We start from the raw sequence: 25640 nt of genomic DNA, 5'->3' as shown, positions 1-25640 counted from the left end.
AGATGCAAGTGCCTTTTAACTTCATGGTTGCAGTCACCATCTGCATTTGTTTTGGAGCTCCCCAAAATAAAGTCTGTTGCTGTTTCCACTGTTTCCTCATCTATTTGCCATGAAATGATGGGACCAGATGCCATGATCTTAGTTTTCTAATTATTGAGTTTTAAGCCAACTTTTTCACTCTCCTCTTTCACTTTCATCAAGAAGCTCTTTAGTTCATTTTCACTTTCTTCCATAAGGATGGTGTCATCTCTTTACCTGTGGTGGTTGGTATTTCTCCCTGCTAATCTCCTTGATTCCAGCTTGTGCTTCATCCAGTCCAGAGTTTCTCATGATGTATTCTGCATATAATTTAAATAAGCATGGGGACAATATACAGCCTTGATGTGCTCCTTTCTCTGTTTGGAACCAGTCTGTTGTCCCATGTCCAGTTCTAAGTGCTGCTTCCTGACCTGCATACAGATTTCTCCAGAGGCAGGTCAGGTGGTCTGGCATTCCCATCTCTTTTAGAATTTTCCAGAGTTTGTTGTCATCCACACTGTTCAAGGCTTTGGCATAGTCAATAAAGCAAAAATAGGTGTTTTTCTGGAACTCGCTTGCTTTTTCTATGATCCAACAGATTTTGGCAATTAGACCTGTGGTTGGTTCTACTGCCTTTTCTAAATCCAGCTTGAACATCTGTAAATTCATGGTTCATGTACTATTGAAGCCTGGCTTGGAGAATTTTGAGCATTACTTTACTAGTGGGCCTTTCTTTGGATTGGAATGAAAACTGACCTTTTTCAATCCTGTGGCCAATGCTGAGTTTTCAAAATTTGTTGGCAATATGTATGCTTATGTATGTGATTCACAGGAAAACAGCAATAACAAAATAAAACAGCTAGCATCACAAATATCTATTCATCCAAGAGTGGTGAAATGTAGGAAGAGGAAGGGGAAGTGGGAGTGGGGAATGACACAGGGAGAAAGAGGATTCAGATCAGTGCTGGTCTGGGGCTGGCAAATACTAGAAAAGGGTTGAGAAAAATCAGTGGTCCTTTCAGACTCTCAAGTGTTTAAAGTCCATGGTGGTGTCAGGAAGATTCTGCCTTACATGCACCTAACATAAAAATCTGGATTCCTCAGATTCTTCAGAGATAAGGGAAACATGGGCAGAGCCCTCAAAGGGTATGCTCCACTTTCTTTGGGGGCAGCGGGTCGAGGGGGAAGTGGTGAACGAGGAAAAGAGTTCCCATGAAGTCTTTCTGTTCCCATCCACCCCCTCCAGATGGCAGATAACTTAGTGGCTGGCAGCAGTTTCAGTCTGGCGTTAGATGGGTGTGGTGAGGGAACTTCTTTGCAGAAATAAAGCTACTCAGGAGAGCCCACAGGTAGAGCATCTAATGGAAAACTCTGCTGTTTAAGAAAACCACCAAGAAGAAGACATTCAATTGAAAAGATGTGCTTTGCCAGGTGTCTTTGTTTTACTGGCACTGATAATGAATAAAGGAAAAAGGATAGAGAAGAGGCAGCCACAATGCAGGAGAGCGCATTGCCATCTTACATTGGAAACCCAGGGGTAAACCAAATCCAAAGTAGTAAGGCCAGTTTCTTTCTATGCTGATATCGCTGGTGCATTCCAATTCCTTTACTGAACCAACAATTTTCAAAGCAATATAATGGGTACAGAAGTGAACAGAGAAGAGATGTATGCAGGAGACTAAGCAACTGGCCAAAATGAAGGGTAAAAAGGCTGACAAACATATCCTGGAGGAGGAAGAGCGATTACAGTGAAAGGCTAAAGAGCACATCAGCAGTAATTCTGCTGTTAGAGAATGGGTGAGGTTCCCTCCTTGACACCTCAAATGCCAGGTCAGCTAAATCCTGGAACCAAATTATGTTGACAAGATTGCTAAGAATGAAGAGGGGGAGCACAGAGAGCGATCAGATAATTGCCCTGAAGAAGAACTTCAGCCATGACCAAAAATTTCCATGTAGAGATGGATTACCAATAATATGGGCCACTACTGACTGAAACACAGGATTAAAAAGTTCATAAAACAAGAGGAGACTGAATCAGAAAACTCCATCATCACAAGTGCAGCAGTGAAAAGTTCTCCCAACAACATGTGGCTCACTTTCCTGCTTCCTCTCTGTGCTCTGGTCTTCTCTCTGAGCCAGGTTACTGCCTGCCCCTTTTTGATGCTGCTCCTCCCTCTTTTGTTGAATTCAAGCATCCAACTTTGAGACAGTACAAATTCCCCAGACAGAGTCTGATTCCCCTTGCAAGGTCCTGCCGAAAGGTTTTGACATTCAGCCATCGCTTCACTATCCAAACTATCAACTACACAAAGCAGAGAAAGAGGCGTTTCCCAATATTTCATCATGAAGGACTCAGTAGCTTCTCTATCTTGGCTCTGGCTCCAGCTGCAACCCTTACCCACCACTGGCCTCCGGCCCCTTTGAGCTGCTCCACTCCTGGCCGCCAGTTCCTACCCAGGCATTCCCAGGGCAGGGGACACTGTGTCTGCACTGCAGTGTACATCTTTGTATCACAATAAATGGCTGATTTATTCTGATAAGTATACAGAAAGTGACAAATAACAATCATGTGTATTAATCATTTTTTAAATCATTGGAGCATGTTCTTATGCCTTTTATGGCAGCTATCATAATGCTTTATTTCCAGGAATGCTTTTCCAATGTGTACTCTCATTGGTTAATGTCATAATTCTTTATTTGAACTAATTATCATCTGATTATTAGTTGACTGTAATTGCTTACATGTTTTAAGTTTTGTGACATTAGTTACTGCAATATCAGTAAAATTAAGCAATGACATTTACTTTCCAAAAGAGATATTAAATTAAAACAAAGGGCCCATTTTACCTGTTGAAATGAAAAAAGGTAATCACTAATACTAATAGAGCCATAGGAAAACTTTCAAGTAAGAATGTAGTAATATAGACATATACTATTAGAATGGTTCTGTAGTAAGACATTAATACTAATAGACTGGTAAGCATTACTCTAAAAATTATTTTCTAAACTATATCTTATATAAATATATTAAGGTGTGTTTACCCTTGGTGCCTGATTTCACTACTGAGTTGTTACCTACGTGTTCTTGACTGCTTAGTTGTCTCTGGCTCTTTGCGACTCCATGGCCTATAACCTGCCAGGCTCCTTGTCCGTGAAACTCTCTGGGCAAAAATACTGGAGAGGGTGGCCATTTCCTTCTCCAGGGGATTGTTCTGAGCCAGGGATCAAACTCAGGTCTTCTGTACTGGAGGAAGATTCTTTTCCACTGAGTCATCAAAGAAGCCCCATTTACCTACAGTATGTTTGCTCAGTTCTGTCCCATTCTTTGAGACTGCATGGATTGGAGCTTGCCAGTGCCCCAGTGCTCTTCTATCCATGGGCTTCTCCAGGCAAGAATACCAAAATGGGTTGTCATTTCCTTCTCCAGGGATTCAACTAAAGAAGATTATTAAAAAGATCAATCACTACTTTAGAAGAACCAGTCACACTGTATTACTTATTTATAACAGCTTACTAAGAAATTCTAAGTATTTCTGTGATTGGGGAAATATAAAGATTAGTAGACATCAGTATTAAAATAAGACATAAGCGCTGAAAAAGGAGCTATAGTATTGCTTTTTAAGAATAGTAAAATTTAATATACTTACATATATATGTATATATGAAATCTTACATAAGCATAAATATATATATACATGTATAAATATTTATGTATATATATTAAATGGCTATATAAACTACATAGATAAATTCTAGAGAAACCCTTGGAAAATAAGTGTTAGTCCTGTCCTTCATTAAGTCCATTTTCTTCTGTTAGATATGATTTTTCATGTTAACTCCTAGAAGGAAGAATTTTATATTAGGGAAAAATAGTCTGTCAGCAGAGTTTTTTCAGGTATAGACATGTATTAGCTGAAAATTGTGTTTATTATACAGAAACTGAGGTGACAGAAATTGCAGAAATTGTCCGTAGTGGATCTCCTCATTTTGTTACTTTTGGGATTTTTAGTGTAAAACATTACCTGTATTTGCTTAATGACAAAGTTCCAAATATGTTTACTGCAAAGACACTAAGGCTTTCAACTCCTAAATATTTTAAATATTTTCATTATTTTTTCTTATTTTTACTTTTCTTTTGTATTACGGAAAAGGAAAATCACACACAATTAAACAATATGCCATGCAAGAGTGATGATATTGGTGACGTTTGAGACGGCAATAAATTATGAAAAACAGGTAATGGTAAAAGTTCTCTTCTGTATTTTATAGTGATTAAGTTAACACGATTGGTAAATCTAGTAGAATATTTGGCTCTTTTTATTTTTATTTTTTTTAGACTGTCCCTCAAAGGTCTCCATTTACCCCTCCTCTGCCTCTGTATTTTCTTCCCGCCGTACTGTCTCTGCGGTTCATCTCGCGATACATAAAGGTCCCTTACGCTTGTCTCCTCACGCCATACATCCGGTTCCTTATGCTCTTGATGGAAGAGGCAGGGCTGCGTTTAACATTAGTTTAGCTAGTGGTCGACTGAGGAGGTTTGGTGTTGCGTGTTCGGAAGAACGAGACAAAAGAAAGGTAACAAAAGAAAGGCATTTTAAGATGGAAAACCGGATTTACACCTTACAAGAACATGTTTATAGGTATAGCATCAGTATTTTACTGGAGAAAAATGGTAACTCAGACTGAATTTTCCTGTCAGGCTTTTCCCCATAAGAGCTAGTAGCTGAGTGTATGTATATACGTGTGTGTGTGTACATTACCCTTAAAAGTCTTATTAGTTTATTTCTTGAAAAGTATCTTTAATTTTTATTCCTTGGAGAATCAGTGCCTGAAGTAGCAATGGAAAGCCGGTGAAGTTCGAGGGTTCTTTTGTCTGAATGGAGAGCTGGGGGACAGGAGGGAGGGTGGGAGTGGGGGTGGGGCAAAGAAGGGGGTTTGAAATGTCTGGATGTTGGCTGTGGGAGGATATACTGGACATATACTCCTACCCTGGGACTGAGAAAGCTGTTTTTCCATTGTAACTTTTCTTTGGTATATAAGGCTGGACTTTTCTCCACAAGCTTATGGCTACTAGGGCGGAATGTTGGTTGCATTCGGTGTGTAATTCGTTTTTTTTTCTTTCTTTTTTCCCATTGGTTTGGGGCAGCCCACCAGGCTCCCCTGTCCCTGGGATTCTCCAGGTAAGAACACTGGAGTGGGTTGCCATTTCTTTCTCCAAAGCATGAAAGTGAAAAGTGAAAGGGAAGTCACTCAGTCGTGTCCGACTCTTCCCGACCCCATGGACCACAGCCTACCAGACTCCTCTGTCCATGGGATTTTCCAGGCAAGAGTACTGGAGTGGGGCTGCTAGTTGGCTGAATGTTGCTTAGGTGTGTAACTAGACTTTTTGTTTTTTTCTTCCCGTTGCCTTGGGGCTGCTAGTGCGCTGGGCTATTACTTTGGTGTGTAAACTTGTGTTTCTCCTTTGGCTTGGGGCTGCTAGTTGCGGAGGCTTAGTCGTGCAGAATGTTGCTCTGATGTGTAATTCGGGTTTTTTTCCGTTGGCTTGGGGCTGCTAGTTGTGTGGAATGCTGTTTTGGCGGGTAACGCGACTTTTCTTCCTCCACTTGGGGGTGCTAGTTGGGCTGAATGTTGTTTTGGTGTGTAATTCGAATTTTTTTTTTTTCTTTCCGTTGCCTTGGGGCTGCCAGTGCGCCAGACTATTTCTTTGCTGTGTAAACTGGCTTTTCTCCCTTGGCTTGGGGCTGCTAGTTGTGCGGAATGCTACTTTGGTGGGTAAGACGTCTTTTCCTCCTCCACTTGGGGTTGCTAGTCCGGCCGAATGTTGTTTTGCTCTGGTGTGTAATTCGGCTTCTTTTCCATTGGCTTGGGGCTGTTAGTTGCAGGGCCTTAGTCATGCAGAATGTTGCTGTGGTGTGTAATTTGGATTTTTTCCGTAGGTTTGGGGCTGCTAGTCGGGCTGAAGGTTGTTTTGCTATTTCGACTTTTCCGCCAACGCCTCCCCCCCGCCCACCGACTCCGTTTCCTTGGGGCTGCTAGTGCGCCTTACTACTGCTGTGGCATGTAAACTGGCTTTTTTTTTTTTTTTTCCATTGGCTTGGGGCGGCTTGTTGCGGGGTTTAGTCATGCAGAATGTTACTCTGGTGTGAAATTCGGCTTTTTTCCATTGGCTTACAGTTGCTAGTTGTGAGGGCTTAGTCATGCAGCATGTTGCTCTGGTGTGAAAGTCAGCTTTTCTCTGTTGGCTTGGGGCTGCTTGTTGCAAGGGCTTGGTCGTGTAGAATGTTGCTCTAGTGTGTAATTCGGCTTTGTTCCGTTGGCTTGGGGCTGCTAGTTGCGGGGCCTTAGTCACGTAGAATGTTGCTGTGGTGTGTAATTTGGATTGTTTCCGTAGGTTTGGGGCTGCTAGTTGTGTGGAATGCTGCTTTGTTGTGTAACGCGGCTTTTCTCCCTCCGCTTGGGGCTGCTAGTAGGGCTGAAGGTTGTTTTGCTGTTTATTTCGACTCTCCCACCCCCGTTTCCTTGGGGCTGCTGGTGCGCTTTACTACTGCTATGGCATGTAAACCGGCTTCTTTTTTCCGTTGGCTTGGGGCTGCTTGTTGCGGGGGCTTAGTCGTACAGAATGTTGCTCTGGTATGAAATTCGGCTGTTTTCCATTGGCTTGGGGCTGCCAGTTGGGGGGGCTTAGTCGTCAGAATGTTGCTCTGGTGTGTAATTCGGGTTTCTTTCCGTTGGCTTGGGGCTGCTATTTGCAGGGGCTTAGTCGTGCAGAATGTTGCTCTGGTGTGTAATATGGCTTTTTTCTGTTGGTTTGGGGCTGCTAGTTGTGCGGAATGATGCTCTGGTGGGTATCACTTTTTTTCTTCCTCCCACAAGGAGCTGCTAGAAGGGCTGAAGGTTGCTCTGGTGAGTAATTTGGCTTTTTTTTTTCCCCCCGTTGCCTTGGGGCTGCTACTGTGCAGAACAGTTGTCTCGGCATGTAAACTGGCTTTTCTCCCTTGACTTGGGGTTGCTAGTTGCGGTGGCTTAGTCGTGCATAATGTTGCTCTGGTGTGTAATTCGGCTTTTCTCCCTTGACCTGGGGTTGCCAGTTAGGGGGGTTTAGTCCTGCAGAATGTTGCTCTGGTGTGTAATTCAGGTTTTTTTCCGTTGGCTTGGAGCTGCTCGTTGTGGGGGCTTAGATGTGCAAAATGATGCTCTGGTGTGTAATTTGGCTTTTTTCCGTTGGTTTTGGGCTTCTAGTTGTGTGGAATGATGCTCTGGTGGGTATCACGTCTTGTCTCCCTCCACAAGAAGCTGCTAGTCAGGCTGAATGTTGCTCTGGTGTGTAATTCAGTTGTTTTTCTCTTTCGCTTGCTTTGGGGCTGCTAGTGTGCAGAACTATTGTTCTGGCATGTAGACGGGCATTTCTCCCTTGACTTGGGGTTGCTACTTGCGGGGCTTAGTTGTGCAGAATATTCCTCTGGTGTGTAATTCATTTTTTTTCTGTTGGCTTGGGGCTGCTAGTTGTGGGGGCTTGGTCGTGGAGAATGTTGCTCTGGTGTGTAAGTTGGCTTTTTCCGTTGGTTTGGGGCTTCTAGTTGTGCGGAATGATGCTCTGGTGGGTATCGCGGCTTTTCTCTCTCCTCAAGGAGCTGCTAAGTCAGGCTGAATGTTGCTCTGGTGTGTAATTCGTATTTTTTTTTTTTAACCTTTGGCATTGGAGTCGCTAGTGGGGCATATTATTGCTTTTGTGTGTAAAACGGTTTTTCTCCTATGACTTGGGGCTGCTAGTTGTGGGGCTTAGTCGTGCAGAATGTTGCTCTGGTGTGTAATTTGCCTTTTTTCCATTGGCTTGGGGCTGCTATTTGTGCTGAGTGCTGCTTTGGTGGGTAACGTGGCTTTTCTTCCTCCATTTGTGGGTGCTAGTGGGGCTGAATGTTGGTCTGGTGGGTAAATAGGCTTTTTGTTTGTTTGTTTGTTTCCGATGACTTGGGCTGCTGGAGCGCCAGACAATAGCTTTGGTGTGTAAACCAGCTTTTCTCCCTCCACTTGGGGCTGCTAGTTGCTGGGGCTTAGTTGTGCAGCATGTTGCTGTGGTGTGTAACTTGGCTTTTTTTCCCATTTGCTTGGGGCTGCTAGTGCGCGTACTATTGCTTTGGTGTGTAAACCGGCTTTTCTCCCTTGTCTTGAGGCTGCTAGTTGCGGGGGCTTAGTCGTCCAGAATGTTGCTCTGGTGTGTAATTTGGGTTTTTTTCTTTGTCTTGGGGCTGCTAGTTGTGGGGGCTTGGTCCTGCAGAATGTTGTTGTGGTGTGTAATTCAGCTTTTATCCGTTGGCTTGGGGCTGCTAGTTGTGGGGCCTTAGTTGTGCAGAATGTTGCTGTGGTGTGTAATTTGGCTTTATTTCCATTGGCTTGGGGCTGCTAGTGCACCGGAGTATTGTTTTGGTGTGTAAACCGGCTTTTGTTCCTTGGCTTGGGGCTGGTAGTGGTGTGGGATGCTGGTTTGGTGGGTAACAAGGCCTATCTCCCTCCACTTGGATGTTCTAGTCTGGCTGAATGTTGTTGTGGTGTTTAATTCTTTCTTCTTCTTCTTCTTTTTTTTTTTTTTTTTTTTTGTCCTGTTGCCTTGGGGCTGCTAGTGCTCTGGACAGTTGCTTTGGTGTGTAAACAGGCTTTTCTCCTTTGGCTTGGGGCTGCAGGTGGCGGGGGCTTAATCGCGCAGGATATTCCTGTGGTGTGTAATTCACCTTTTCCAATTGGCTTGGGGCTGCTAGTTGTGTGGAATGCTGCTTTGGGGGGTAACGCGTCTTTACGCCCTCCAGTTGGGGTTGCTAGTCGGGCTGAATGTTGCTTTGCTGTGTAATTCCGCTTTTTACATTTTTTCCCGATCCATTGGGGCTGCTTGTGCACCGTGCTATTCCTTTTGTGTGTAAAGGGGCTTTTCTCCTTTGGCTTGGGGCTGAGTGGTCCAGAATGTTGCTCTAGTTTGTAATTCGGGTGTTTGTTTTTTTTTTTTTCCGTTGGCTTGGGGCGGCTAGTTGCGGGGCTGAGTCAGGGAGAATGTTGCTCTGGTGTGTAATTTGTTGGCTTGTGGCTGATAGTTGCGGGGGCTTAGACGTGAAATATGTAGCTCTGGTGCGTAATTCGGCTTTTTTCCATTGGCTTGGGGCTGCCAGTTGTGTGGGATGCTGGTTTGATGGGTAACACGGGTTTTCTCCCTCCACTTGCGTGTTCTAGTCCGGCTGAATTTTGTTTTGGTGTTTAATTCAGTTTTATTTCTTTTCCGTTGCTTTGGGGCTGCTAGTGCGTTGTACTATTGCTTTGGTGTGTAAGGCTGTTCTCTCTTTGCTTGGGACTGCAGGTTGCGAGGGCTTAATAGTGCAGAATGTTGCTCTGATGAGTAATTCGGCTTTTCTCTGTGGGCTTGGGGCTGCTAGTTGTGCGGAGTGTTCCTTTGCTGGGTAACGCGGCTTTTCTCCCTCCACTTGGGGTTGCTAGTCGGGCTGAATGTTGCTTTGGTGTATAATTCGGCTTTTTAAATTATTTTTCCCTGTTGCCTTTGGGCTGCTTGTGCTCCGTTCTATTGCTTTGGTGTGTAAAGCGGCTTTTATCCCTTTGTTTGCGGCTGCTAGTTGCGGGGGCTGAGTCGCGTAGAATGTTGGTCTGGTGTGTACCTCTGGTTTTCTCCATGGGCTTGGGGCTGCTATTTGGGGTGGCTTAATCATGAAGAATGTTGTTCTGGTGTGTAATTCGTCTTTTGGGCTGCTGGTTGTGCGGAATGATGCTTTTGTGTATAAAGTGGCTTTTTTCCCTCCATTTGAAGCTATTAGTAGGGTTGAATGTTGTTTTGATGTTTAATTCAGCATTTTTTTTTTTCCCGTTGCATTGGGGCTGCTTGTGTGCTATTATATTGCTTTGGTATGTCAAGCGGCTTTTCTCCCTTTTCTTGGGGCTGCTAGTTGGCGGGGCTGAGTCATGCAGAATGCTGCTCTGGCGTGTAATTTGGTTGTTTTCTGTTGGCTTTTGGCTGTTAGTTGTGTGGTTTAGGTGTGCCGAATGTTCTGGTGTGTAATTCTCCTTTTTTTCCTTTTGCTGGGTATTGTTTTCGCTTTGGCTCCGTCCCTTCATTCTTGCTAGAGTTATTTCTCCACTGACCTCCAGTAGCATATTGGGCACCTACTGGCCTGGGGAGTACCTCTTTCAGTATCCTACCATTTGCCTTTTCATACTGTTCATGGGGTTCTCAAGGCAAGAATACTGAAGTGGTTTGCCATTCCCTTCTCCAGTGGACCACATTCTGTCCGACCTCTCCACCATGACCCGCCCGCCTTGGGTTGCCCCGTGGGCATGGCTTGGTTTCATTGAGTTTGAAGAGGCTGTGGTCCTAGTGTGATTAAAATGACTAGTTTTCTGTGAGTATGGTTTTAGTGTGTCTGCCCTCTGATGCCTTCTTGCAACACCTACCGTCTTACTTGGGTTTCTCTTACCTTGGACGTGAGGTATCTCTTCACGGCTGTTGCCGCGAAGCTCAGCCGCTGCTCCTTACCTTGGATGAGGGGTATCTCCTCCCACTGCCCTTCCTGACTTTCAACATGGGATGGCTCCACTACCCTCATTCAAACCAGACATTGTTACATAGGATCAGAAGAGAGGCTGGACCATTGTGCTCCCAACACTGAAATTTCAGAAAGCAATCTTTTCATTTTTTTCAAATTATTTTAATGGGAAGACATTAAATTTACATATTGGGTTAGTTTTTGCCTTACATCGACAAGAGTAGGTCACCAGTACACATGTGTTCCTGCATCCAGAACCTTCCTCCCACCTCACTCCCCAGACTATTGCTCTTTGTTGTCCCAGAGCACTGGTTTTGGGTGCCCTGCCTCATGCACTGAACTTGCACCAGTCATCTGTTTATGTATGGTAACGTATATGTTTCAGTGCTCTTCGCTCAAATCACCCCACCATTGCCCTCTCCACAGTCTGTTCTTTCCATGTCTGTCTCCTTTGCTGCCCTGCATGTTGGATCATCAGGACCATCTCTCCAAATTTCATACATATGCATTCCTACCCAGGACCTGTATTCCTCTTTTTGACTTTACTTCATTCTGTAGAGGAGGCTCCTGTTTCACCCACCTCTCTAGAATTGACTCAAATGCATTCCTTTCCACAGCTGAGTAATAGTCCACCATGTATATATACCACCACTTTCTTATCCATTCACCTGCAGTGGATATCTAGATTGCTTCCATGCCCTAGCTATCGTAAACAGTCGTGCGCCGGGAGCCAGCACGGGAGATCCCACCCATGACAAGGTCATGGGGGAATGAACTGTTAAAGCAAGGCTTCAGGACTCGAGGGTCTCCCTAGACCTGCTCGAGCATCTACCCCCAAACCAGAATCTGTCTGTCTCACTATTTTGTGCCTTTCACCAACTCTCCTGACATACAGGGGGCTATCCACAACCACCTTTCTCTGGAGTAAATCAGCTTAGGGCTCTATCTAGCTAATAAGTCTCCTGGACATGAGAGGAATATTTCAAATCAAACCCCCACTGTTAGCATTCTAGCTTGCTTGACAGGTTTATCCAGACTCTTGCAGCTATGCATAGGATTGTTCACAGCCTCCCAACTGTGAGAAGCATGGGAAGCCTGAAACATAGAGCCTTCCAAAGAATTAAAAGTTATTAGAGTAGTGCTGGCGTAGGATTTCATTATTGGGCCGAAGCTTGTCGCTGAGTTCCCATATCTCTTATCCATCGGACACCTGAGAGTGCATTCGTTAACATAGTTGTAATGTAAGAAGAAGTGTAGCCTTGAAATTAACCACATCAGACCTTTGAGCTAATTGGTTCTTTCTTTCTTGTAACTCACTGCACCTTTCCTCTGTGAGAAATGTAACTTGTTTAATACTTTCTGAGGCGGACATAGATTAGAAATAGAAAGAAAACACATTTCAAGGGAAAATAAGTTTTCTGGTTGAAGAGCCTTTATCTAAAGAGGGTCATAAAATGTTCACAGGCCTCCAAGGCCAGAAGATAACGTACACAGTATTGTTTCTCGGAAAGGTATGCAGAAAAAAAAATCGTGGTTTTGACAGAGACAAAACAGATGTAATGTTTGGCCTGACTCTATGACTTTGCATCTTTCACTTCCCTCTACGTACAACTGAAGGTATAAAAGTCCCTTTGAAAGTAAAATAATGGGCCTTGCTCACTGAAGAAGCTTGGTCATCCCACATTTTTATTTTTTTCCTCTTTCTTTCTTTCTCTCTCCCTCTCCCTCCCTCTCTTTTTCAGGCTGATCCCTTGGAACACAGACGCTCCCTCTTGCCTGGCCAAGGAATAACAGCCTCTTTCTCCCCTCTATTTTCTTATCTACAACATTCTTTCCTTATCTCTCTCTAAATCATTCGCCGTTTCTCCTGAGGGTTTGCCTGGATCCTGCCTGTGCTGGACCCCAGCAATCGTGGGATGAATAGCGGCGTACATGTGTCTCTTTCAGTTTTGCTTTCCTTGGGGTGTATGCTTGGGTGATTGCTGGTCATAGGACAGTTCCATTTCCAGGTTTTGAAGAAATCATATGGTTTATTGTGGCTATACCAGTTTTCATTCCTAGCAACAGTGTAAGTTGGTTACCTTTTCACTCCCTCTCCAGGGTTTCATGCTTGAGACTTTGGGTGATGGTCCTTGGGACCAGTGTGAGATGACATCTCATTGCGGTATTGACTCTCATCACTCTGATAATGAGTGATGTTGAGCATGTGTCCTGTGTTCGTTAGCCATCAGTATATGTTCTCTAGAGAAATGTCTATTTAGTTCTTTTGCCCACTTTTTGGTCGGGTTGTTTATTTTTCTGGTATTGAGTTGCATGAGCTGCTTGTATATGTGGGAGATTAACTCTTGGGCAGCTGTGTGCTTTGTTGTAATTTGCTCCAGTTCTGAAGGCTGTCTTTTCACCTTGCTTATAGTTTGCTTCACTGTGCAGAAGCTTAGACATTTAAATTGGTCACTGTTGTTTCCTTCTGTGTTTATTTCCATTACTCTGGGAGGTGGGTCACTGAGGAGAAGATCTTGCTGTGATTTCTGTCAGAGAGTGTTCTGCCTGTGTTTTTCTCTAAGAACATGATAGTTTCCGGTCTTCCACTTAGGTCTTTAATCCATTTTGCATTTGTTTGTGTGTGTGCCATTAGCAAACATTTCATTCTTTTAATGTGGTTGACTGTTTTCCCAGACCCGCTTGTTCAAGAGGTTGTCTTTGCTCCGTTGCATATTGATGCCTCCTCTGTCAAAGACAAGGAGGCCGTGGGTGTGTGGCTTCGTCTCTGGACTCCCTATTTTGTTCCATGGGTCTGTATATCTGTCTTTGGCCCAGGACCTTATACTCTTGATGAGTAGCTTTGTAGTATAGTCTGAAGTCAGGAAGTCTGATTCCTCCGTTTCCATTGTTTCTCAAGAGTGATTTCCTCTTTGGAGGTCTTTTGTGTTTCCACACAGATTGTGAAATTATTTGTTCTAGGTCAGTGAAACACACCGTTGGTGTTTTGATAGGGATTTCACAGTTGAATATGAGAATATCAATGTGAATGAACGTACTGATCGATTGCCTTGAGTTGCACACTCGTGGTCACTATACTGATTCTTCTGATCCAAGAACATGGTACACGTCTTCTTCTATTTGTGTGATCTTTGATGTCTTTCACCATGGTTTTATGGTTTTCTGTACCAGGTCCTTGCTTTCTTCAAGTGACTGTATTCCTAAATATTTGATTCTCTTCCCTGGATGGTGAATGAGATACTTTCCTTAAGTTCTCTTTCTTGCTTTTCATTGCTAGTGTATCAGAATGAAAGGGACTCAAGGGATTCCTGAGTATTAATTTTGTCTCCTGCAGCTATACTCAATTCATTGACTAGCTCAAGTAATTTTCTGCTGACATCCTTATTGTTCTCTGTGTAGAGGGTCATGGCATCTTCTAACAGTATTTTTTTTTTTCTCCCAATCTGTATTCCTTTAATTTCCTTTTTCCCTGATTGCTATGTCTAGGGCTAACTTAAAAACTAACTCCAATGTGTTTTTCACCTCAGAAAAGCTTACTGATGAAATTACGAAGCACTGAGAAATCTCAATTCTACCAGATTCCCGCAATAAAATCATGAAGCTCTTCAGGAGTTGGGGGCAAATTTTTAGGTGGCGGGGAAGCAGAATCTGTTAAGTATTTAGAAATCTATATCATCATCCAATTAGTCTGGAATACTTGTAGTCTTTCCTTTGTTTCAGAAGCTTCTAGAGCCCTAAGAGTAATGCAGGGCTTTCTAACTGAAACCAAGAAACTCAACAAGAGTTCATCAAACTCTAACAGTGCACGTTAGAAAAACTGCGTTACTGTGCCGCTAAAAGTTGTGAGCTTTATAGCCAAATTAAAGAATGGCAAAGGCACCTTCAAGATGATTGTGCTGAAGATCCTGCTAAAACAGGTGAGGCCACAGGGCAAGGGAACAGGGGAGGCGTGGGAGACCCCTGAATGAAGTGTGGTCCGAGGCAGAGGCAGGCTCCAAAGGCACAGCTGAGAAGAGTCCCTTAGGGCCACAGCTGTAAGTGTCACAGCCATGACTTTGGGTGTCTCCCTCAGGCCTGCATCTGAGGAGGATCAGCACCTGAGGCCTCTAGGTCAGGAATGACGAGAGACAGTACACCAGAGCAGCCACCAGAGACAGTTATTGTTGTAAATGTGGATGATCCCAGGAAAGAGCTGAGAGAGCGGGAGTCCAAGACCCATGCCCGTCAGTCAGAGCCCCTGGAGTTGCTGTCACTAGTGCAATGCAGAGGCACGAGGTGGTCCACAAGCAAAGAGGAGCTGGAAGGGGCTGCTATTCTCATCTGCTCTGAGTGCCAGATGGATTCAGACACACGCCTGCCATCTGCTGTGAAGACAGGGAGCAGGTCAGAGACCGAGGGCCTTCTTGCTGAAGACACACACACACATACACACACACACACACTCACACATACACATGCACACCACCCCCTTGCCTGAAGACACAGTGTGCAACAGGGACTGCAAATCCTGACACGATAAGCAGTGACATTACACTACCCAGCACACACAAGTCAGGAGGAGGAGCGTAGCAGTCAGAAACAACCCCTGCTTGGGGGATGCAGACCACCTCAGATGCAGATCACCACAAGGAACCCAGAGCCAGGAGTGGGTCTGATGGCACGGCAGGGCCTGAGGATATGAGTGGTGGCTGGGCAAGTGGAAGTACCCAGCATCCTTGGAAATTCCTATTCCAGTGTGCTTCTTCCACTCAAGACTAGGGCTGTTGCTATTGGCTCTTCTGGCCCAGCATGTGGCCTGCATGGCTCCTTGACCTCAAGCAGATTATGAACCACGCTCACGTTTCTGTCATGATCAGCGACCAAGATAAAGACTTTCTTAACTACAAGATTGACTTGAAGGTCAGTGAGGGAGAATGAGGGCATGCGTGTACGGGACTTGGTGGGGAGTTGGGGGGATCATGTTATCTATGTTCATGTGATGTGAGAATGTGCAGAGGTTTTGTGGAAACTGTTAATGCCTGCCTGGGAGGCAAGCTGAGGCACCTAGAAGCTTGTACCTTTACCCTCATCCCTGTCCTAGAAGGTGCAGGTGCAGAGCCATCCAAGGTCCAACGGCAAGGTGATCATTTCCTTTGGGGACAACGCCTACTTCTGGAACATGGTGATCATTAAGGAGTATTACCTTGACATCACTGGCAAGACATGGCTTCATGGAGGTGTAGGTGTGTTAGGGGATGGATGATCCACCTGCGGAATCCACCCCTGTGTTCCCTGTCTTTCTGCAGGGTATAGGGCGCGTTATTCCACGCCACTCCACTGGTTCTTGGACTTTGAATGAGGAGCACCCAGCTGCAGGCTGTATATCAGGAGTCTTAAATTTCTCAACTGGTTGTCAGGCCACAACTGCCCAGGATCGAACAGGATTGCTGAGGTGGAGTTGCTTTGGGCCTGCATACAGTTGATGACTGATGTTGGAGTTCTTGGATGCTCACGAGAGTGTTTGGGCCTGGTCAGCCCTGGGCTGACCTTGCTTGTGTTGCCAGCAGATCATTGGTCAAGACATGTGGGACAATCCTGTGACGTATTACCCGAGGAAGGAAAGTTCTGCTCTGAGCGGTAACTGACAGAGACACATGCGGGGAGGGTGTCTGGAGGCGGGCCCTGAAGGGACAGCCGTGTCGTGGCCAGGACACTGTCCTTTTCCAAATGGGGATGCTCAGGCTCATGCAAGCTGGCTGCAGAGCCAGGCTTTGGGTCCTGCATGTAGCACATGACCTGCTGAGACTGGGGGCTTTGGAACTCGGTGTGTCCAAGTGAAGCAAGTCTTCCTCAGTGCGGTAGTCCAGGTGATACTACTAGAAACAGGATGAATTAAGTATCTTTGTCAGAATCTTCTTTCCGTGTGTCAAGCCATCCCCCAGCCTCCTGTTAGTCAATGAGTTTAAGAATGCCTGTGCCTTACACTCCCACCCCTTACCCTGGGAAAGCCTATCATTGAAAGGGCGTCCTGTCCGGTGTCCCAGGGCACCTGTGTGCTGACCTTGGGATCTTCTGTGAATTTACACATCCACCAATCGGCGACCTTGGGATCTTCTGTGAATTTACACATCCACCAATCGGCGTCTCTCCACAGCCACACATGCTGCGCTGGAAGCTGCTTCAGGCTGCCTTCGGAAAATACGGAAGTGCTCAGGGAGGAGGTGGACAGGGAGCTCCAAGGGCAGGACATGGTGCCTACTGACGCCATCTCCAACAGTGCTGGACATGGTGCCTTCAGCTCCTGAAACACCTGTGTTCCCTGTACACGTTTGTGTCTCTGTATCAAGCCTGTAATTGTATACACGTGTATGCTTGTGTTGCCTGTGTTTATGTGTGTATGTGTGTGTGTGTGTGTGTGTCTGGTCCAGGGAAAAAGCAGAGATGAAGGCAACAAGAGAGGAGATGCCAAGCAACCAGAAGAGGAGACACAAGGCATCACAAGTCTGAGGGTGGTTGCTCACTGTATCTCCGCAGTGACCCTGTCCAGGATGGGAATGAGGAAAGGATGGCCAGTAGTAACACAGGAACTTGGCTCCAGACATCTGGAATTAGAGGAAATACAGAAACACGCTCACCATTTCTCCCGTGTTGTAGTATGTGTTTGGACCAGGAAGAGCGGGTGCATGGTCTCTGGATTCACCCAGGGCAAATCAAGTGGTGTGGGGATTTCAAACCACCGCCTGTGGAGCCCACAGTCTGTGCGGACATGAGCCGGCATGCGGAAATGGTGGATGCGGATACAGAGGACCTGGGATGGTTGAGGAGGCTAAGGTCTTGCTGAGAAGGAAGAGACCTGAAGGAGAAAGAGACACAGATTGCCTGCTGCACTGGAGACTTGTTCCACACACATAAAAAGGAGACCCGGGAAAGTCCTGGACCAGGGCTGCCCAGGATCAGCCCATCAGCCAGCACGCTCTCTCCATGAGGGTGGCACACACTGGCACGATGCGACAGAAAATGCAAGACATGCTAATCAGGTAGGTTGTCCGTGCAAAACCACAGGCATCCTAAGAGAGACAAGGTGTGAGCGTGGCATGCCTCCAGGCACTTCCAGTCTCCTGGTAGTGCAGAAAGGCGAAGAAAGTGCAGGTGTTGGTGTACGCGTGTGTTCCTCTGCCGGGGTGTGCCTATGAGGGAGGGAACAGGGAGGAAGCAAGGATGGTGGGCTCATTGCATGTCCCAAGGGACCTCAGGAGAGCGGGAGACAGGGAAGCCCCTGGGGGCAGTTCAGGGCCTGCTGGTTTTCAGGGTCTAGGGAAAGTCCTGCCCAAGATACCCCATGGCTCATGCTGGAAGCCCTGACGTAAATTCCTTCTGTCATCTGGGCCTTGCCTGTGGCTTTTGGGGCCTGAGGGGCAAAGGTGTGTGTCTGCACCTGAGAGAGGATTCTAGCAGTCTTGCTGGAGCAGGCTGTCTGGTGTTTTCAGAGGGGATTTGCACCATCGGAAACTCAGAGGGAAGCTGCGTCCTGGCTGACCGTCTTCGATATCCCTGTGCCCAGCCGAGGACTGGCTTCCTAGGCACACGGGCTCTGTAGGTAAGCAGGGATGCCTGACTGTAAGGAGTCCTACCTGGGCCTAATGAGACCAACTGAAAGAGAGTATTCACATTTAGCAAATCAGTGAGGGTGGGTGGAATCAAGCCCTCTTGTTGTTTTTGAGATAGAAAAACTGCTATCTGCCCAAGGGAGGCTTGATCTGTGGGCCCAGTAAGGGCAGGTTTCCCAGGTCATCATCTGTTGGGGGATTCCGTGGGTCAGGGTAGTCATAAACACAAGGGACTACGTGTGGAAATGCCACCTTATCTTTATGGCCTCAGGTTGCACGCCTTGTATCAGAAGTGGCCCTTTATCTATGTGCTCCTTCCTCAATACATGGTTATGTATTTATATTTTTAAAAGCTTTATAACTTTTTGTTATCAATATACATATGGAAAAATACATAAGTCAGGAGTGTACAGTTCCATGGATACTCACCAACTAAACACATCCACGTAATTAGCATCCAAATCAAGAAACAGAACATCACCGGCAACCCTGAAAACTCTCTTGTGTCTCTCCCAATCACCGCACTCCAAAGATAACTAGGATATCTGACTTTCAACGCATAGATTAGTTTGGTCTCTTTTGGACCTTCACATGAACGGAATCATACAGTATGCATCCCTGTGTCTAGCTTACATTACTTACCATTATACTTAATGAGACGTATCTATGTTTTCCCTGCAGCAATAGCTTGTTCGCTCTTGGCCTACAGTTCAAGATCTTTCTTAAAGCTACATCTTGGCAAACTCATCTTTAAGAAGTAGATTGGCGATGCCCAGCTGGAGTTCTTATCATGTTCAATTTTCAGTTGACTTTCCATGTTTCAGTGAAGACAGTTTCTGCCTCTTTTTTTGGAACACTATTTCACAAGTCCTGACGTAGAAAATGTTCCTGAGAGTCTGAATTTTCCTTCCCAAGGATCCTTTTTATATTATCTAAATACTCTCCCTGGGACCATTATATTTTTCCAATGATAGAAGACTATTATTGTTCCCTCTTAGTCATCTTTTTGGCAGTAGTGCCTTTCTCCTTGCTTTCGCAGAACAACGTCTAAATGTCTTTCTACCTTCTGCCATCATTTTGAAGTTTAGGGTCCAAACCCATCAGCGAAATTCCAAGGACCATGTCCAGCCAATGGACACACACTGGGTTGTAAACAATCTTCATCTAAGGGAAGAATTTGGTTTTTTCTTTTTAATTCTTATATTTTTTATTTATTTTACTTTACAATATTTGTATTGGTTTTGCCAAACATACACACGGATCCTCACAGCACTGGATCACACACAGGCCCATCACAGTCCCTGGGGGCCCTTGGAGGCTCGGACATCTCTTTGGCCTCTTCCTGCTAAAGGGAGATAGCACTTGGAAGCACAGGTAGACAGGTGCACATCGAAAGCTACACAGATAGAAAGAACAGGGGGCCTCACTCAGAATGTTGTGGGCCCTAAGGGGTGGTAGGCTAGCAAAAGGGACACGGATTTGACCAGGAATGACCTAGATAGGTGCACACCAAGAAGACAGTTCTCCAAGTCAGCTGAGCCCAGACGTCCTTGTTTTCTGGTGCCCTGAAGGATTGCACAGACAATGGATCAGAATAGCCTGACTGGTACTGGGAAGCTGTCCCAAGGTGATGGGAGAATGCAGAACGCAGGTGCCTGTCACTCAGCTGTCCAGGGCGAGCGTTTCCAACCTGCCCAATTCTCTGCAGATCGGTCCCTGTCAGGAGAAAAATGCCAAAATTTTGTAGCCTTTGAGGCTAAATCACAGAGTTAGAAGTGCAACCTGACATGATCGATGAGCATGTGAAAGAAAATAACCAGGACAGAGAAACTCGGGTGGTTACCAAAACTCATGTTCCTGGAGAAGAAAGCTTGTACTTCTGCATATCTGCAAGTTTCCTGTCAGGGATATTAGTGTGTACACACGCATGTGTGTGCATGTGTGCGCACAAAATTGCCTGACAGTACGCTTGTGAATATGAAGTGTCGGAACTGACCCAGCCAGGTGATGGAAGTTGGATAGCGAAAACATGAAAGCCATAGGGAAAGGTACATACTCAGGCCATGAGAAGCACTGGAGCCAGGGTACCAATGCCTGTTATCTCACTGAGTGAGCAGTTTCTAAGTGGAATCACAGTGGTGCACCCAGGAAGCCTGGCAGAAAGGAGAGGCAGGAAGAAATTGACTGGGGGCCACCAGGGAGAGTGCAGAGGAGCCAAGACACAGAACAGGCTGCAATGCCAGACACAGAAGCCACAGCGGGTGACCCCACAGCCCTTTGGACATGCAGCTACAAAGGCCTTTCCATCCTTCTCGAACACTGGGAATTCTTTCCCTGACCGTACCGTGAGCATGAGCAACACTTGCCGTTTATGTGAGGTTTCAGAAATGGACCAGCACCGCAGCATAGGCACTTGCTACCTGCATAGTCTTCCAGTCTGAAACATCACTCTTTGTACTCTTTGCAGAAAGCATATATAGGGGGTCAGGACTATACGATGGATGGCTTAGATTGTTCCTGTTGCTGCCCCCAGCCCCACAGGATTGGGTAACTGGGCAGGCTGGTACGTGTTCTCAGATGGAGAACAGAACCACCTGAAAGGGCCTCGATAGGGTAAATGGGCAGACGTACATGTCTCCCGCACCAGTGAGTCACGGAACTTAACAGGGAGTTGTCCTTAGCGACTCACTGGCAGGAATTTGAACAAGGTTCAGGGAGCTTCCTCATGCCAGCAGAGCATGCCCCATTTCTCCCTCTGTGAAAAGTGTGGCCAAGCCACCTCAGGCCTGTGCAGGTTCATGTCTGTCCAGTGAGGGAGGGAGGGTTACCCGACCCCTTCTGCGGTTCAGCAGGGACTGCCCACTGTTGGCTTTCAAGATGGAGAAAGCACTCTCGAAACCTGTGGAAAAAATAACTGATCTCCCGTCGGTGCAACTCACTCAGGAGGAGAAGCGCTTGCCTTCACTCCAAGGATAAGCTTCTCCTATAAGCGCTGGTGTCCATAGAGTGGCAAATGGCAACAGCACCACTTAAAGAGAAGGAGACACACAGACACCAGCCCTGGAACACACAAGGGAGGATTGCTCCAAACAGTGCTATGCCAAAGCAGAGACAAAGAGACAAAGAGAGAGCTCTATACCCTAGGGTCCTGGTGTCCCTGAACAATGGAGATCAACGTGGCAAACGGTGGGGTTTCTCCCTACTCCCCTAGCATCCGGCCAGCAACAGTCTGTCTGTCCCATGGAGAAAAGTATCCAGCCACTTGGCACCCCTGTGTATCCTCTGGATACTCAGGGAGAGCTCCCAGATATTGAAGGTCCTGTGGGACACAGGAGTGTGCTGTTTGGATTGTGGATCAGGAAACCGTGGCTGGAATTTCCAGAACCAGATCAATGACAGTGCCTGAGGTAGCGGCAGATGCAAAACCTGCTAGCTCTCTGGATCAGAGTCTGGCCACGTAGTGGAGCTGGATCCCAGGAACCACGGAAGATGCCATCCGGTCTAGGGGCGTGTCCATCGTGTGCTGTCCACCACCCTCTCGGCCACTGATCTAGATTTGGGTCAGCTGCCTGTGCGTGGCTCACAGCCTAGGGCCCCGCCTGTATGGCTGATGTCCCAGGGCCCGTTCACCCTGTCCTGGGCTGCCACCGTCCGTTTCTATAGTTCAGGCCACCCACCCCCCCGGCCCCCACACACACACGCGAGCCATAGCCTCTGAACCATGCCCCACACTCCCCACAGCAAAAACGCTAGTGGGCCCCACAGGATTACTGCACCCTGGGCCGCCATTGCTCACCACTTGCTGTGGTGCTATTATGTCCTGTCCCTTAGCGTCTGACCCAGGCTGGGGTCATGGCCAGAGCCAAGAGGAGCATGAGAGGAATGCGGGAGCGTCCTGGGACCCCAGACCTCCTTAGCTGTGAGCTCCTTAGGTGCTCAGGGGGATGGGGCCCCGTGGCCTGTCCTGGTGATGCTGCGCATGGCTGGGACGTTGCAGCCACCAGTGGCCACGCCAGGCAAAGATGCCACCCTCTTCAGAGTGGAGGCAGGAGAGGACGGTGAGGCCCAGGTGGACGGAGTCGTGGCAGGGATCAGACGGGGTTTCCAGCTGCTTCCAGAGGACATCACTGAGGATGTGGAGGTTGTGCCGCATGAGTAACAGCGACAGGGGTCCTCCCTGGAGCTGGAGGAGAAGACGGTGGAGGAGCAGTGCCAGGAAAGGCCTGGAGGCCCGAGTGAGCTCCCGGCACTAGATGTGATGCAGGCACTGGCGACCCTGCAAGTGGAACTGAGCTCTGAGCCTGAGAAAACCTACAGGGCCTACGTTTGGTTCATGTGCAAGAGCCATGAGAGGAGGAAGCGGGACTTGGCTCAGAAGAGTGCCATCATCCAGGGCATCCCTGGCTTCTGGGCCAACGTGGTATCCTTCCTGCTACTCCTTGTGGTCCGCTGCTCAGGAGGAGGGGGAGGTGCAGAGGCAGGAGCAGGAGGAGGGGTGGAGGCGAGGGGGCAGGATGGTGGACCCTGAAGGAAGTGTGGTACTGGGCAGTTGGCAGGCTCCAAAGGCACAGCTGAGTAGAGTCCGGGCAGGGCCACACCTGTAAGTGTCGCAGCCATGACCCTGTGTGTCTACTTCAGGCCTGCATCTGAGGAGGAACAGCCTCTAAGTCAGAAATGACCAGAGACAGTACACCAGAGCCGCCTTAGCTGACAGTTATTGTTGTCAAGGTGAATGATTCCTTAAATAACTGAGATATGGGAGTCACACACACACACGCACACACACACACACACACAAACCCACAGAACATATGTAGACATACACTAGCCAACCCCAACCCCTTTGCTTTCAGACATGGTTTGTCACAACGATTGTTAGTCCTACCATGTAGGCAGTGACATGCCACTACCCAGCATACACAGGTCTGGGAAATAATAGCTATCAGAAACAGCCCCTGCCTGGGGAATGCAGACCACCTCAGATACAGAACACCACCAGGAACACAGAGCCATGAGCTTGTCTGATGGTATGGCAGGGCCTGAGCTCATCAGTAGTGGCTGGGTAAGCAGAAGTGCCCAGCATCCTTGAAGATGCCTCTTCCCGTGTCCTTCTTCCACCCCAGACTAGGGCTGATGCGCCTGGCTCTTCTGGGCCCAGCATGTGGCATAAATGGCTCCTTGACCTCAAGCAGATTATGAACCACCCTCAAGTTCCTGTCATGATCAGCGACCAAGATAAAGACTTTCTCAGCTACATGATCGACTTGAATGTCAGTGAGGGAGACTGAGGACAGCTGGGCATGGGACTTGGTGGGGTGTGGGAGGATCATGTTATCCATGTCCTACACTGTGAGAGTTTGGAGAGGCTTCGTGGAAGGTGTTAATGCCTGCCTGGGAGGCAAGCTGAGGACCCTAGAAGCTTGCACCTTTTCCCTCCTCCCTGTCCTAGCAGGTACAGGTGCGAGCCGTCCACGGTCATGCAGCAAGCTGATCTTTTCCTTTCGAGACCACCCCTATTTCTTGAAAAGAGTGATCATAAAGGAGTATTACCTTGACATCACTGGTAACACGTGAGTCCGGGAATGATGATTGTGGGTGTGCAGGGGTGTGGATGATCCACCTCTGGGATCCACACCCATCTCCCCTCTCTTCCTGCAGGGTATAGGGGACATCGTTCCACTCCAGTCCGTTGGTTCTGGGACTTTGAACAGGGAGCACCAGCTGCAGGCTGGACACCAGGAGCCTTAACTTTCTCAACTGGTTGTCAGGCCACAACTGCCCAGAATCAAACAGGATTGCTGAGGTGGTATTGTTTTGGTCCTGCATACAGTTGATGATTGTTGTTGGAGTTCTTGGCTGCTCGTGTGAGGGTTCAGATCCTGGTCAGCCCAGGGATAAGCTTGCTCAGCAGCAAAGTGTTGCCAGCAGATTATCAGCGAAGATCAGTGGGATGATCTCCTGAAGGACTACCCCAGGAGAGAAGATTTTTCCACGACAGAAACACGTGTGGTGAAGGGGTCTGGAGGTGGGCCATGAAGGGACAGCCTTGTGCTAGCCGGGACACTGTCCTTTCCCAAATGGGCTTGCTCAGTCTCATGCACGCTGGCTGCGGAGTCTGAATTTGGGCCACGCATGTAGCAAGTGGCCTGCTGAGACTGGGGGCTTGGGGATTCAGTGTGTCTGTGAGTGAAGCAAGTCCCCTCAAATCAGTTGTGGTTGCAGAGTTGAGAGTGCTAGGTGATACTATTAGAGGCAGGGTGAATTAAGTTCCTTTGTCAGAATCATCCTTCCATGGGTCCTTCCATCTCCTGGCCTCCTGTTGCTCACTGAGTTTGAGATTGCCTGTGCCTTACACTCCCGCCCCTTACCCTGGGAAGGCCTAAAATTGCAAGGGCGTCCTCTCCGGGGTCCCAGTGCACCTGTGTGCTGACTTTGGGATCTTCTGTGAAATTCCACATCCACCACTTGGTGGCTCAGCACCACCACACATGCTGCGCTGGAAGCGGCTTCAGGCTGCCTTGGGAAAATACGGAAGAATTCGTGGAGAAGGTGAACAGGGAGCCCCAAGGGCAGGACATGGTGCCTACTGTCGCCATCTCCGCCATTGCTGGCCTCGGTCGCCTTCACCTCCTGAAACACCTATGTTCGTTATTTGCATTTGTGTCCCCGTGCTGAGCGTGTGTGTGTATACACACGTGCTTATTTGTGCTGCCTGTGTGTGTGTGTGTGTGTCCAGCCCAGGGCAGAGGCAGAGATGAAGGCGGCAGGAGAGGAGGTGCTGAGCAACCAGAAGAGGAATCATGAGGCGACCAGGCTGAAGGTGGTCAGTCGCCGTATCTCTGCACTGACCCTGCCCAGGATGGGAACGAGGAAAGGATGGCCAGTGATAACTCCAGACTGTGGCTCCAGATATCTGCAATTAGACCAGATACAAAACATGCTCATCAGTTCTACCGTGTTGTTGTGTGTGTTTGGATCAGGAAAAGGGTTTCACGGTCTAAGGATTCACACAGAGCAAATCACGTGGGGTGGGGCTTTGAAACCACTGCCTGTGGAGCCCTCAGTGTGTGGGGCCACGGGCTGGCCTCTGGAAATGATGGATGTGCCTATGGCAAGACCCGGGATGGTGAGGCTAAGGTCCTGCCGAGATGGGCAGAGAGCTGAAGGAGAAAGAGTCACAGATTGCCTGCTGCACTGGAGACTTGTTCCACACACATGTGACAAGGAGAACTGGGAAGGTCCTGGGCCAGTGCTGCCCCAGATCAGCCCAGCAGCCAGCACACGCCCTCCCTGAGGGTGGCACACACTGGCACGGTATGACACAAAACATGAGATGTGCTAAAGTATGCTGTATCTGCAAAACCACAGGCATCCTAGGAGAGACATGCTGTGAGCGTGGCATGCCTCCAGGCACTTCCAGCCTGCCTCCCTGGCAGTGCCCAAAGGCGAGGAAAGCGCAAGTGGGCTTACCTGTGTGACCCTATGCCGGGATATGCCT

At 47.5% G+C, this 25640-nt stretch overlaps 2 pseudogenes; one reads left to right on the top strand and one right to left on the bottom strand.

Annotated features, from left to right (window-relative positions):
- Positions 1-1761: 1761 nt before the first annotated feature.
- Positions 1762-13657, bottom strand: LOC128070975 (etoposide-induced protein 2.4 homolog; annotated as a pseudogene).
- A 786-nt stretch (positions 13658-14443) lies between these two features.
- LOC128070974 (testis-specific Y-encoded protein 1-like) lies at positions 14444-24178 on the top strand (annotated as a pseudogene).
- The last annotated feature ends 1462 nt before the right edge of the window (positions 24179-25640 follow it).

Source organism: Budorcas taxicolor, chromosome Y, assembly GCF_023091745.1.
Source record: "Budorcas taxicolor isolate Tak-1 chromosome Y, Takin1.1, whole genome shotgun sequence".
Classification (NCBI taxonomy): Eukaryota; Metazoa; Chordata; class Mammalia; order Artiodactyla; family Bovidae; genus Budorcas; species Budorcas taxicolor.
This window is presented reverse-complemented; position numbering and strand designations above follow the sequence as displayed.